Raw genomic sequence first — 11,171 nt, 5'->3', positions numbered from 1 at the left:
ATCTGTATATATGTATATATATGTTTTGTTAAGACAAGGCATTGCAGTAAAAGGGCATGGCAATGTAAAAGAGGCAGTAAAAAGCATCACAGTAAAGGCATAAAGACAAAGGCATAAAGGCAAGGCATCGATGGGCCGGTGGCTCAACCAAACTTTTTTCTGTTCCGGCTCGTGAGCGCGCACCCTTGACGGGTGATGGCTGACCGCATCGTAGCTACGACACATCGGACCCCAGCTTCAAAAGATGTGCCAGCCACCAAAGCGACGGACAACGAGCGCGATGAAGCGGTGTGCGATGGGGCTAAGCCACACAGCGGCACTGAAACAATACACGCATTAAGCGATAGACTAAGGTGGTTAGTTTTGTCAACTGAGTGAATACTACCTGGCGCAGGGAGGACAGGGCGTACACAGGACCGGAAATGCACGAGCCGCAGTGAGAGAGAAAAGAAGACGAGGCGCTTTTATACGCTTTCGCGCCACCTACTGGATGGCGAATTTTGGCACAATATTTTGGAGCCCATACATATGGATTCTGCCTGAAAATGTTTGCTGTATTACAACTCCCTAAAACTTTTTTTTTGTGAATTTACCTTCAGCTTTTAAGTCATAAGTCCATATTCCAGTTCCTGCTGCTGATGCAGGAATATGGACACAGATTTGTGCAACAGTGTCCATATATGATTATTACTAGGCTACCACGACCCAGCCTGAGTGTTGTAATTCAGCCATTCAAAATCAGTTTGACACCTCTGTTCTAGAGGGAGCTGCATTATGATACTATGATACTAAGGGAGATAATAAACTGTTTTGTTCATTCAATGTTTTCTGTTGCCATCTTTTGGTCAGGTCTTGGTTTTATATTGGGCCATTGAGAATGAATTCCTATCTGGTAAAATAACTGCTTAATACAAAAGTTAATAAAAGGTTTTACTTAAGTTAAGCCACGCCTCCCTACACCTGTGTTTGCTCCACTCTACCTGTTAGCCACACCTCCTCATCGAACCACTCCCTACACCTGTCTCTGCTCCGCTCTACCTGTTAGCCACACCTCCTCATCAGACGGTCGGCACTAGATCATAAGTTCATAACTCACGGAAGTGACGAACTATGAAGTGATGAATTTCAATATGGCGGCAACGAAAGTCAACAATCAGGATTTTGATGTAAAACAACAATTGAATCCCCAATGATTAAGTTTGATATTGATGTTTACCCGAGATCAATTACAAAACGAGACTGAGTAGATTAGTCTTCACTTTTTTCTACAACTAAACTAGGTTACAACAGACAGTTTCAAGTGTAGTCGAGACTGAGTAGATTAGTATTGGCTAATAAAAGTAAAATGAACCAAGATGATGTGCTTTAAAAAAGGCAGATTTAATTTATGAAAAGTGAGCTGACACAAGCTGATTTGCTAACATTTGTGATTAAAATCAATTTAAACAAATCTAAACAATTTAAAATCGTTACTAATGAGAACTGAAGTTACATATACATACATAAACAATGAAAAAGGCCTGAGATCTGAAACAAAACCATTTGGTTGCTGAAATAACAACTACTGAAATTCAAAGTGCAATCAAGAGACTATGGACACATAAATCACCGGGGAGTGACGGGTTCCCCTCTGACCTTTAGAAAGGCAAACGGAATCTCTTAAAGTTAGGTGATGTCCTCCATAAAGAACTATTAACAATCTTGGAGAAAAACTGTTCTCCACTATGAAGAAAGATCTTGAAAAATGTTTTCACATCCCATACTTAAGTCAGGATTTAAACTATAAAAATGTATGTTTTGCCCAGATTTCTCAAACTATTCCAGACTCTTCCAATTTCAATCCCCAACCGGCTGTTTGACGAGTGGAATAAAACAATCTCAAGATTTGTATAGCAAGGCAATAAATCTCAAATCCGTCCAATTGTCCACCTGCAGGTAGTGACGGAGGTGAGGGCGCCCTATAAAAGGAGGATCTGTTACGTTGCCCGACCTCTCACTTCTGACGTCAGACAAAGATGGCAGCTCGCAGAGACGCAGACTGGGCAGCCGAAGAATAGTGACAAACTAGTGCTACTTTCAGCGTAAAGCGTCGTGGCCTCAAGGTAGTTTAGCTCACACTTGGTGAGTTGAATCTATACGTACTTTCTGCACTATTGTGTAGTGGGAGCTAACTCGTCGGTGTTCTAGGCTCGGGTGTCTGCTTGTTGCGTCGCTCTGGTCCTTAAATCAGAAGCCTAACATGCCCTTCATTAGCGGTAAGCGACCTTATACAGCCGTCGGTATTCTAAACTACAGCTTATAACACGTTGTTTGTGCAGTTTGGGGTCCTTCCGGGAAGCCGGCCTCGGTGGCGTCTCCAAACGCGCTTCGGGCATAGAATGTAACATCATGTGGTCCTCCCCTTCTTCTTCGTCTCCCTTCCATCTAAGACTAGAGTATGTGATTAAATGATCTGGGACTATCTAAGTGTCACGTTACAGTGAAGTGACAACGCTGGATGCGAGGAAAATGTCAAAATGTAATCTGAAATGTGATGAAAATATGTGTTTGAATTTATCGAACTAACTTATATAACTTATTATGCAGCTTAATAAATGTACACCCTTTTGTATCTTTGTCTCTGTCCAATTATTACAGTCTAACTTACCTGTGTGACCTTTATGACAGAATTAATTCATTCGTTTGAGGGTTCCCTGTCCCTTGCTCTAAAAACAGGGGGCGTTGTTGTACATGTGAAGCAGATACTGTGGGTGAGAAGACGGCTCTACCGCTCGTAATGCCACAAAAAGAAAAAGGATGTTAGGGTTTGCCCCGCCTGAAAGGTTACTTTATTTCCGCTCAAATCAGAGCGTTGCTGTGCTGGTGTGACCCAAAATATGAAGCTCAATGGAAAAATGTTGAGATTGGTGCCGGGGGATCCTGTACAGGCCTTACTGGCAGATGACAGCCGAGTGATTTGAAGGAAGTTAAGAATCCTTGGGTAAACTGTGTTTACAACATATATTAAAAAGGTATAAAAGCATTTCACCTGATTGTAAAAAATAACATCATGAAAAGCTTTGATATGTTGAAAGAATCCTTTTGGCTTGGAGAAACAGGACTTTCATAGGTTTTTAAAAATAAGGAGTTATAACCAAGAAATTAAACCATTATGACCATTTTATCCCTCTGACTGAAATTTTTATCAAGGCTTATAAATCAGAACTTTCAAGGGGAAAAACATGTAAATTCCGGTATATCAAGGTTTTACTAATCTGGACAACTACTCTACTCAATATATTATAAACAAATGGGAAAGAGAAGGTAAGTGTACTTTGGCCATACCTGAAGGAAGGAGAATTATGTATGTATTTATTTATCTATTTATTTTTGAGCAAGTTAACAGATACAAATAAGAAACAAAAATGCCATTGGCACATTCAACAAAGGGAAACTTATTGAATCCCACTTAGACTTATGAAGTCTTAAAGAATTAATCAAATCAGTCACATTATTATTATATGTGAGGCGAGAGTTTTTTTATTTGTTTCGCGAGCCCACCGACCTCAAAAATGGAGATTCTAATTTATTTAATTTTTTTTTCCTGTTTTCACAGATTTTCCAGTTTTTTTTGGCCAAAACCTCAATAAAAATAAAAACGTATTCTGCACCAGCATCTCTGACCATTACTGCACGACCCCAAGTTCGTCAGAACGTCAGAGAGCTTTAAAACTCTCGCAACTCACGGCTTCCTAGATCGACCATAGATCCATGAGATCGACCAGTAGATTAACATAAAGGACGGGGGTGAGCGTGGCTTTGGCTCGGCCTCTCATTCATTGACTCGTGTTCGATCGTGTTGACCGATTATATCAGAATCATTTTGTCGTTGCCATTTAAGTAGCACAAGTCCTCCTCATGTGGACATGTCCAGCTCGTCTGTGGAGTCACATGTTCTCTTCTGACATGAGCGTGTGAAAAAATACAGCGCCGTTCGATCAAATAACTGGCCAAATTTAAGCTGCTCAATAAGACATTTTCATTCATTGCACACTTTGTGCTCCTGTCCAGACTCAATAAAGTTTATCAAACCGACTTGTTTGGTCACGGGATGATTCATTTTCTGAGAAGCTGTCAGTCTGGGACTACTTTCTGTCTGATCACTGTGAGTTCCACCTTCCATTAAACAGTTAGTTTATGACATTGAAGATATTTTTGTACATTACAGTATAATAAGTTATTTTCAATTTCTTGCATTGATAACTATAATGATGCAGATAATGTAGAGAGGCGGAAGTAGGGCCTATATTCTAAGAATCCAAGAAAATTATTTAAAATCAAATTTTATTTTTAAATTCAACTCCGACTTTTGGATGGTAGAAATGTGATTTGATAATGGGAAAGTAAAATTGTATTTTTATTTTCATTCCGTCCCCCCCTTTTAAAAATGCCAAGGAAAATAAAACGACAAATTAAAAAACTCGCCTGAAAGACAATTTTAAGTTGCAATCGAAAAGACACACGAGCAATGGTAAGGACAAAAGGACCAACTATGAACAGGTAAGAATAGGGAACGAGCACAAACCAATGACAACTGGAAAAAAGTGCAATATGGCAATAAATGTGAGCCTGTTTTTATATCAACATGTTTGATGTTGGCATAGCTTTTGTTTGTGATCCTAGCATTCCACATTTCACCCACAGACAAGTCACACAAAACCAGTGTTTCGAACAGTGGGAAGTGTAAAGCTTCCATAACTATATAGAATTATATAATTATTAATTGGTAATAACCTATTGAAGGCTTTTAAAAATAAAATGACTATCATATTTTACAAGGTCAAGGAATTTTAATGTTTTGAAAAGATCATGAAAAACACAAGAAAAACAACTTTGTGAATTATCTGGACTGATCATTTTTGCAATATGAGTAATGATTAATAATAATTAACATTAATAATTGTTCCATACTTCAACACAATAAGTGAACAAAGGGAGATTTAATGAGCAATTTAATGCAGGTATTGTTTTGCTGTATTTAGAATGAATAGGTCTTGTCTAATGAGTGCTGTGGGTTTATATGTCAATGATTACTCCAAGGAATTTATTTTCGACAACTTTGTCAATTTGTACACATTCAGTAACGTCAATCACAGGGAAGTGGATACATTTACCACATTTTTGGACAGAAAATATGAGAAAACTTGGCTTGACACATTGAAAACCGTTGAACACAGAAGGAAATACAATTTCCAGTAGGTGGCATCAATGCAACACAAAGGATACAGCCCACAAGAGCTAGTGTGTTACAAGGAGCTGTTGGCAGGTATTGGTCAGGTGTCTTTACAGTGTCGTGTACAGTGTGGTGTACAGTGTCGTTTACAGTGTCGTACACAGTGTGGTGTACAGTGTCGTGCACAGTGTCGTACACAGTGTGGTGTACAGTGTCGTTTACAGTGTCGTACACAGTGTGGTGTACAGTGTCGTGCACAGTGTCGTACACAGTGTGGTGTACAGTGTCGTTTACAGTGTCGTACACAGTGTGGTGTACAGTGTCGTGCACAGTGTGGTGTACAGTGTCGTTTACAGTGTCGTACACAGTGTGGTGTACAGTGTGGTGCACAGTGTGGTGCACAGTGTGGTGTACAGTGTCGTTTACAGTGTCGTGCACAGTGTGGTGCACAGTGTGGTGCACAGTGTGGTGTACAGTGTCGTTTACAGTGTCGTGCACAGTGTGGTGCACAGTGTGGTGTACAGTGTGGTGTACAGTGTCGTTTACAGTGTGGTGCACAGTGTGGTGCACAGTGTGGTGTACAGTGTGGTGTACAGTGTCGTTTACAGTGTCGTACACAGTGTGGTGTACAGTGTCGTTTACAGTGTCGTGCACAGTGTGGTGTACAGTGTGGTGCACAGTGTGGTGCACAGTGTGGTGTACAGTGTGGTGTACAGTGTGGTGCACAGTGTGGTGTACAGTGTCGTTTACAGTGTCGTACACAGTGTGGTGTACAGTGTCGTTTACAGTGTCGTGCACAGTGTGGTGTACAGTGTGGTGCACAGTGTCGTGCAACGTGTCATGTACAGTGTCGTGTACAGTGTGGTGTACAGTGTGGTGTACAGTGTGGTGTACAGTGTGGTGCACAGTGTGGTGCACAGTGTGGTGCACAGTGTGGTGTACAGTGTCGTGCACAGTGTCGTACACAGTGTGGTGTACAGTGTCGTTTACAGTGTCGTACACAGTGTGGTGTACAGTGTCGTGCACAGTGTCGTACACAGTGTGGTGTACAGTGTCGTTTACAGTGTCGTACACAGTGTGGTGTACAGTGTCGTGCACAGTGTCGTACACAGTGTGGTGTACAGTGTCGTTTACAGTGTCGTACACAGTGTGGTGTACAGTGTCGTGCACAGTGTGGTGTACAGTGTCGTTTACAGTGTCGTACACAGTGTGGTGTACAGTGTGGTGCACAGTGTGGTGCACAGTGTGGTGTACAGTGTCGTTTACAGTGTCGTGCACAGTGTGGTGCACAGTGTGGTGTACAGTGTGGTGTACAGTGTCGTTTACAGTGTGGTGCACAGTGTGGTGCACAGTGTGGTGTACAGTGTGGTGTACAGTGTCGTTTACAGTGTCGTACACAGTGTGGTGTACAGTGTCGTTTACAGTGTCGTGCACAGTGTGGTGTACAGTGTGGTGCACAGTGTGGTGCACAGTGTGGTGTACAGTGTGGTGTACAGTGTGGTGCACAGTGTGGTGTACAGTGTCGTTTACAGTGTCGTACACAGTGTGGTGTACAGTGTCGTTTACAGTGTCGTGCACAGTGTGGTGTACAGTGTGGTGCACAGTGTCGTGCAACGTGTCGTGTACAGTGTCGTGTACAGTGTGGTGTACAGTGTGGTGTACAGTGTGGTGTACAGTGTGGTGCACAGTGTGGTGCACAGTGTGGTGCACAGTGTGGTGTACAGTGTCGTGCAACGTGTCGTGTACAGTGAGGTGTACAGTGTAGTGCACAGTGTGGTGCACAGTGTGGTGCACAGTGTGGTGCACAGTGTGGTGTACAGTGTGGTGCACAGTGTGGTGCACAGTGTGGTGTACAGTGTGGTGTACAGTGTGGTGCACAGTGTGGTGTACAGTGTGGTGTACAGTGTGGTGCACAGTGTGGTGTACAGTGTGGTGTGCAACGTGTCGTGTACAGTGTGGTGCACAGTGTGGTGTACAGTGTCGTGTACAGTGTGGTGCACAGTGTGGTGTACAGTGTCGTGCACAGTGTGGTGTACAGTGTGGTGTACATTGTGGTGTACAGTGTCGTGCACAGTGTGGTGCACAGTGTCGTGCACAGTGTGGTGCACAGTGTGGTGCACAGTGTGGTGTACAGTGTGGTGTACAGTGTGGTGCACAGTGTGGTGCACAGTGTGGTGCACAGTGTGGTGCACAGTGTGGTGCACAGTGTGGTGTACAGTGTGGTGCACAGTGTGGTGCACAGTGTGGTGTACAGTGTGGTGTACAGTGTCGTGCACAGTGTGGTGTACAGTGTGGTGTACAGTGTGGTGTACAGTGTCGTGCACAGTGTCGTGCACAGTGTGGTGTACAGTGTGGTGCACAGTGTGGTGCACAGTGTGGTGTACAGTGTGGTGTACAGTGTGGTGCACAGTGTGGTGCACAGTGTGGTGCACAGTGTGGTGCACAGTGTGGTACACAGTGTGGTGCACAGTGTGGTGCACAGTGTGGTGCACAGTGTGGTGCACAGTGTGGTGCACAGTGTGGTGTACAGTGTGGTGTACAGTGTGGTGCACAGTGTGGTGTACAGTGTGGTGCACAGTGTGGTGCACAGTGTGGTGCACAGTGTGGTGTACAGTGTGGTGTACAGTGTGGTGCACAGTGTGGTGCACAGTGTGGTGCACAGTGTGGTGCACAGTGTGGTGTACAGTGTGGTGCACAGTGTGGTGTACAGTGTGGTGTACAGTGTGGTGCACAGTGTGGTGTACAATGTCGTTTACAGTGTCGTGTACAGTTTTTTTTAATTGTGACATTATTTACATGTCTTCTTCCTCCACACTCTGAAGCCTCTTGATTCTATTTATCAAAGTGTGATGTCACTCACCACAATATTGCCTTTGATTTATTTACTGTGTATGTTGAAAAACTCCCCCAATATTTATCCTTGCTTCTTAATGTCTATAGTTAACTCTAATAACTCTAGTTAGTTGACATTTTTTGGGTAATCTATTTAACGCATTCACTGAAGTTTTAAAGCAATCTCTAAACCCATTTCAGCCCCCCCCCAAACCTCAAAGATGCTATAGAATCATATCATCCAAACAGAGCTCTTTGCTCTCTAAATGCTGGCCTTCTGGTGGTCCCAAGAGTCTCTAAAAGCACAGTAGGAGGTAGAGCTCCTGTGTTATGGAATCAGCTCCTGTCCATGTTGAAGAGGCCGACACAGTCTCTTCATTTAAGACCAGTATTAAAATGTTCCTCTTTGAAATCACTTATGGTCAGGCCAGTTAGGAACAGAAATATAAACCTACAGTTTCAGCTACGCTGCCCTAGGAGCAACTATGGGGGAAGTATGGCAGCTTGAGCACTATCCTCTGATAAAGACTTTCTATTCTATTAAACAATATTTAATATTTAATTTCACTTGCAGTCTGTTCATTGCCTTTCTCTTTATCTCACTTCCTCGAGGGGAGTGGGATCGACTCATCGAGGACCTGTGGACCCAGATGCTCCTCTCCTGGTGAAGCTGTCTCTACTCCATATGAAGGGTTCTTCATCTGCTTGGAAGAACTGGTTCTCCTCCTGAAGAACTGGTTCTCCTCCTGAAGAACTGGTTCTCCTCCTGAAGAACTGGTTCTCCTCCTGAAGAACTGGTTCTCCTCCTGAAGAACTGGTTCTCCTCCTGAAGAACTGGTTCTCCTCCTGAAGAACTGATTCTCCTTCTGAAGAACTGGTTCTCCTTCTGAAGAACTGGTTCTCTTACTGAAGAACTGGTTCTCCTCCTGAGGAACTGGTTCTCCTCCTGAAGAACTGGTTCTCCTTCTGAAGAACTGGTTCTCTTACTGAAGAACTGGTTCTCCTCCTGAGGAACTGGTTCTCCTCCTGAAGAACTGGTTCTCCTTCTGAAGAACTGGTACTCCCCCTGAAGAACTGGGTCTCCTCCTGAAGAACTGGTTCTCCTTCTGAAGAACTGGTTCTCCCCCTGAAGAACTGGTTCTCCTCCTGAAGAACTGGTTCTCCTCCTGAAGAACTGGGTCTCCTCCTGAAGAACTGGTTCTCCTCCCGAAGAACTGCTTCTCCTTCTGAAGAACTGGTACTCCCCCTGAAGAACTGGGTCTCCTCCTGAAGAACTGGTTCTCCTTCTGAAGAACTGGTTCTCCCCCTGAAGAACTGGTTCTCCTCCTGAATAACTGGTTCTCCTCCTGAAGAACTGGGTCTCCTCCTGAAGAACTGGTTCTCCTCCTGAAGAACTGCTTCTCCTTCTGAAGAACTGGTACTCCCCCTGAAGAACTGGGTCTCCTCCTGAAGAACTGGTTCTCCTTCTGAAGAACTGGTTCTCCCCCTGAAGAACTGGTTCTCCCCCTGAAGAACTGGTTCTCCTCCTGAAGAACTGGTTCTCCTCCTGAAGAACTGGTTCTCCTCCTGAAGAACTGGTTCTCCTCCTGAAGAACTGGTTCTCCTCCTGAAGAACTGGTTCTCCTCCTAAGTGGCTCCACTGTCTCCCTCACGTCCGTCCGGCCGTCTGTGAGAGTCAGATCCCTCCTTCATTCTGGAACTCCTCCAGGAGGTTTTCTGTAGTTTTTCCTGCAGAAGGAGGGTCTAAGGACAGAGGACTCTGGAACATCGTCCCTCGTCCCCACGGACATTGTTTAATCCGTTTTTCACTGTCGCCCTCAGAGGCAACTGTTGTTGTGATTTTTGGTGTTCCAAAAATAAATAGAATTGAATAAATTTAATAGAGCTTTATGATGATTTAAAAATATTTAATCTACCTTGAAACAATGGGTCCAAAAATCATGTATAGCTTGACAATTTATTATAAGGGAAGACAGCTTTACATTTGTTTCATTGTTTGTTAGATCTATCAACGTGATTTAGAATCAGAATCAGAAAATCAGAAATCACTGATTGGGGCTAAAACAATTTCACATACTCACCACAAGAGTGATATGTTCTTTTTCTCTCTATTACCGTGCAGTTTGAAGCCTAGTTTGAAGTACTGCCATGTATTCTTTTGATTTTAGGAAAGTAACTAAAATGAAAGTTCTGAATACCAATAAATGAAAGAGTATTTAAACTCAAAATTAGTATTCTGAATATGCATTTTCGATGCATGTATTTTGTTACTTCCCAACATTGCATACAATTGAATTAAGCTGATAAGTTAAAGAAAGTAAAATGTCTACATTTAACTCAGGAACGTTTCTTGACAGAAAACAAAACAATATATGTGGTAATAAAGGACGTATAGTTGAATTTAAGAATCAGTTATAACATACAGTTGTCATGTACAGTGGCATGAACATGTTTTGTGCCACATGTCACACTTCAATGTTTCAAATGAATTAAAACATTTGTCAAAAGCGACCCAAGGAAAGACAAACTGCAGTTTTTAAATGACGGGTTTTATTATTAAGGGAAAACACAACTTATCTGTGGCTTATCAAAACTAAGTTAAATTTCTCTAGCCCCGCCCAGGCCTGATTACTGCCACACCTTTTCTCAAACCTGAAATCACTTAAATATGACCTTCCTGACAAAGTGAAGACCCCACAACAACATCCAAAGAACTGCAGGCCTCACTTACCCGAGTCAAGGTCAGAGTTCATGACTCCACCATAAGAAAGACACTGGGCAAAGATTCCAAGACAAAAACCACTGCTGAGAAAAAAACTTCTTTTTTCATCTTGATGATGAAGACGTTTGAGGAAATCTCTGTGGACTGACGAGTCTAAAGTTGATCTTTTTGGAAGGTGTGTGTCTCGTTGCATCTGGCGATAAAGTAACACCCCATTTCAGAAAAGGATCATACAACAGTAAAATGTGGTGGTGTGATGGTCTGGGGCTGTTTTGCTGCTTCAGGACCTGGAAGATTTGCTGTGATAAATGGAACCATGAATTTTGCGTCTACCAAAAAATCTGAAGGAGAACGTAAAGCCATCATGGCCTCAAGCTGGAGTGAACTTGGGTTCTGCAGCTGGAC

The 11,171-nt window shown here is 43.0% G+C and overlaps 1 protein-coding gene across 1 annotated transcript in view; it reads left to right on the top strand.

The window, feature by feature from the left end:
• The window catches only part of ptmab (prothymosin alpha b), a 294,345-nt gene that overhangs the window by 169,312 nt on the left and 113,862 nt on the right, over positions 1-11,171 (top strand). The window lies entirely within an intron of this gene.

The sequence above is a fragment of the Eucyclogobius newberryi genome, unplaced genomic scaffold, assembly GCF_026437365.1.
Source record: "Eucyclogobius newberryi isolate DKJ021-1_F unplaced genomic scaffold, fEucNew1.0.hap1 SCAF_12, whole genome shotgun sequence".
NCBI lineage: Eukaryota > Metazoa > Chordata > Actinopteri > Gobiiformes > Gobiidae > Eucyclogobius > Eucyclogobius newberryi.
Note: the sequence above shows the minus strand (reverse complement) of the source record. Positions and strands in the feature narration are given on the sequence as shown.